The 3,711-nt window shown below is 43.0% G+C and overlaps 1 pseudogene; it reads right to left on the reverse strand.

Moving 5' to 3' along the window:
- Positions 286-1,250, reverse strand: LOC108638077 (annotated as a pseudogene).

Consider the following 3,711-nt stretch of genomic DNA (forward strand, 5'->3'; position numbering starts at 1 on the left):
GGGAGAGACCCAGGTTAGATCCCTGGGTTGGGAAAATCCTCTGGAGAAGGGATTGGCAACCCACTCCAGTAATCCTGCCTGGAGAATTCCATGGACAGAGGAGCCTGGCGGGCTGCAGTCCATGGGGTCACGAAGAGTTAGCCACAACTGAGCGACTAACACTGACTGACTGACTGACCTTTCCACTATCGCTACATTCATTAGCATTCTCTCAGTGACAGTTTTCAACTACATAAAAAGCTAAAATTTGCTCCAAAGACTTGTCCATATTGAATACACTCCTCCTTACATGTTTCCTGTGACATAAAAGACATAATTGGTAACTGAAGGCAGTACCACATTAACAACATTCATGAGGTTCCTCTCCTGTGAAAACTCTCTGCCATCTCCTGAAGGGACACATCTGGCCACAGGCTCTCCCACAAGAACCACATTCCCTTGGGCAAGGAGCCCATGGATGTTTAATGATGCCTGCACTGCCATAGCAGGCCCCTGCACTGTCACTGTCTCAAGAGAGGTTTTCTCCTGTTTGGGTTCTGTGGTACATGAGTCATGGCTCTCTAAAGAATCCTTTTCCACCTTGACTGAATCGACACATTTCTCTATTGTATGAGTTCTCTTATGTTTAGTGAGGGAGGATTTGTGGCAGAAGGCTTTCCCACAGCTGCTGCACCCATGGGGTTTGTCTCCCGTATGGACTCTCTGGTGTCTTCTAAGTATGGACTTCGTGGAGTAGATTTTCCCACACACATTGCATTTGTGGGACTTCTCTTCTGTGTGACCTCTTTGATGTCTAATGAGACTTCTGAAAATAGGCTTTTTCACACTCACTGCATTCATAGGGAGGATTTCCAGTGGGAAATGTTTGATGTGCAACGAGACATGGCTTGTGATTGAAGGCTTTACCACACTCTTTGCATCTATAGGGCTTCTCTCCAGTATGAATTCGCTGATGTATAAGGAAGTTACCCTTCTGAATGAAGCCTTTCCCATATTCACTGCACATATAGGGTTTCTCTCTCATGTGAGTTTTCTGATGTACAAGGAGCTGAGACTTCCTGGAGATGGTTTTCCCACACTCACTGCACGCATGGGGTTTTACTTCTCGTTCAACTTGCGTGTGTATATTAAGCTCTGCCTTCCTGCAGAAGGCTTTACCACATTTAAGGCATTTATAATGGCTTCTCTCCTGTATGTGTTCTCTGGTGTACAGTTAGTTGAGACATTTTGATGGTTTTACCACATTCCATACATTCTAGACAACAACCTAATGTTGACATACATTAGACATTAGACACTTGCCAACAAATTGGAATGTTGAATGTTGGCAACAAATGAATGTCAAATTCTAGAGCCTTCTCTAGCCAAAAACTTTCTCAAGGTCTGCCTATTGACCAGACTCTTCTCTGCTAAGGATAAAAGACCTCAGCCAGTTGGACACAACCACTTCCTTCAACATGGCCACAGCCTCCTGCGACAGACTCGGTGGACACAGGCATTTTAGGTCTTGGTCCCACTTAATTGACAGAGAAGAAGCCTAGGCTGCATGGTCAGAGTCTGTACGTGTGCCACACTATTGATGGCACTTGGGGAAATGGAGGCTTCAGAGCTCAGGTGTCCGGCTGAAAAGATCACAGCTTCAAAAGAGAGCGCAACTTGGAAAACAGATTCTCCACAGGCGCTGACCACCATCTTGCAGAATCTGGTTTCCTGGCGGTTCATCACGTGACCGGTGGCTGTTGCTGGCTCTCAGGTGGTTTGTAGTTTTGGAGTGTTCTCTGCCGAGTGTTTGCTGCTGAGGCGCTGCGGCGCTGCCAGGCGACCTGATTCTAAAGGTAGACTTTGGAAGCGTATTGTTTTAGCCGCGTTAGTGAGAAGACCTGGTAAGAGGAGAGACTTCCGTGGCGTTGCATGTTGTTTTGGTAGGGTCAGTGGCAACACTCTGTGAGGGTCGAGGAAGCGGGCGTATTGGGTTGATAGGCCGTTTGTTTAGTCGATAATCTGGGACTGTCCAGGAGTGCTGAAATTAGTGATCTGTGCAGGTTTTCATTGCGTGAATCTATGGTTCAGTGATGGAGGGAACGTGGGATCAGCGACGGCATGGTGAATCCGCGGGTTCAAATGTCAGGGCCTGGAGAATGAGGGATGGACGTTTACGAGGTCGCTGATGGGGAAGTCTGTGAGAGCTGGTAACCGACGCTGTCTGTATGGTAGCTGACAGGACTTAGGGTTTGTGATGGGGAGCCTTGAAGTCTATTATGGGAGAGTGTGGTTATTACTAATGTGGAGGTCTGGGGACCTCATAGAGGTTGAGGATGAGGTATTAGAGGGCAGTGATGGAGTTGTTGAGGGATATTAGGGGCTTGGAGGAGGGTCACTGATGGGTACTGGAGTCAGCGTTTAGAACTATTACTGAGGCAGGCGATGGAATGAGATTGGTGTTAGCATATTCTCATGACTGGGGAGACCTAAGTATCGGTGTCTGACAGGTGAGCTCATGGAAGTCTTTGCTTTGGGAGGCCTGTGGGGTTCGTGATTGCGGAGGGACTCCCTGGAGATCCTTGGTTTGAGTTTGCAACCTGTTTAACCGGAAGGAGCCTTGTGTTGTGACATTCTCCCCCCAGTTCTTCAGCATTTCACCAGCTGTTCCTGTCAAGCCCCTCCTCACACCTACACTTCTGTTCATGTCTTCCTTTGCCTTGATCACATCCCTACAAAAATTTAAAGCATTTTTAAATGATCAGACCTTGAGGAAATCTAAAGTGATATTTGCTTGTATTTTCATACACTATCTCTGTAAGGATTCACAAAAGTAGGAACAGAGGAACTGGGTGGCTGAAGGACCTCAGGTGGAAATGATGCCCTTTGTACCTGGTGAATGTTGAACCATGTGGACTATTTCTTTCTTTTTTAAAATATATTTTTAACTGGTATGCTTATGAGATTTTGTCTATTATTGCATAAAAACTGTATATTGCTTGATAAGGATAAGACATATGTAAAATATTAAATTATTCTCTTTCAGAACATGTTTTTAGTTTTCCTGTAGGCCAGTGATCTCTTGGATATGATCCTCCTCTTGTTTCTACCTGGTAATCATAGAAATAATGACATTGATTCTGATTGTATTCATGCTTCTTCACCATAATTTTTCACATTTAAATATTTATTGTCATTTTACAAATAGGCAGAACTTGCTAATTTTGTTCTTACTTCACATAGGAGGCATTTATGATAATTTTAAATTTTGTTTTGTTTGAAACTTTTTGATTGCTGTCTTTCTTGTTATTCCGAATTCTGTCTTGAGGAATTTATCACACTTTCCACTGTGATTCCCTATATGATTTTCTCTTTTAAGGCAAACATAAATAATTGAAAAGAATGTATTATTTTCAATATGTGCATCTTTTAACTACTTTGATATATTGCTGAAGTCTGTATTAGTTTTAATATTTAGACCATGTATACAGTATTTTCCTACATTGTCACAAAATTACAGTGGTATTTTAATATTGTCTATCTCAGTGGTGTTCCTGCCAAACATCCTTTTTTTTTTTTTTAAGTGTTTGTTTTATGTGATTTGGTTCCCTTTGACTTGCTACATAAAGCAACCACACTGTAACTTCTAACTCATGTTATTCTATGAATTTTTACTTTATCCAATGGACTGGATCTCATCTTAAATTCTTTTACTGGTTCCTGTTACTATTA

The sequence above is a fragment of the Capra hircus genome, chromosome 18, assembly GCF_001704415.2.
Source record: "Capra hircus breed San Clemente chromosome 18, ASM170441v1, whole genome shotgun sequence".
Lineage (NCBI taxonomy): Eukaryota > Metazoa > Chordata > Mammalia > Artiodactyla > Bovidae > Capra > Capra hircus.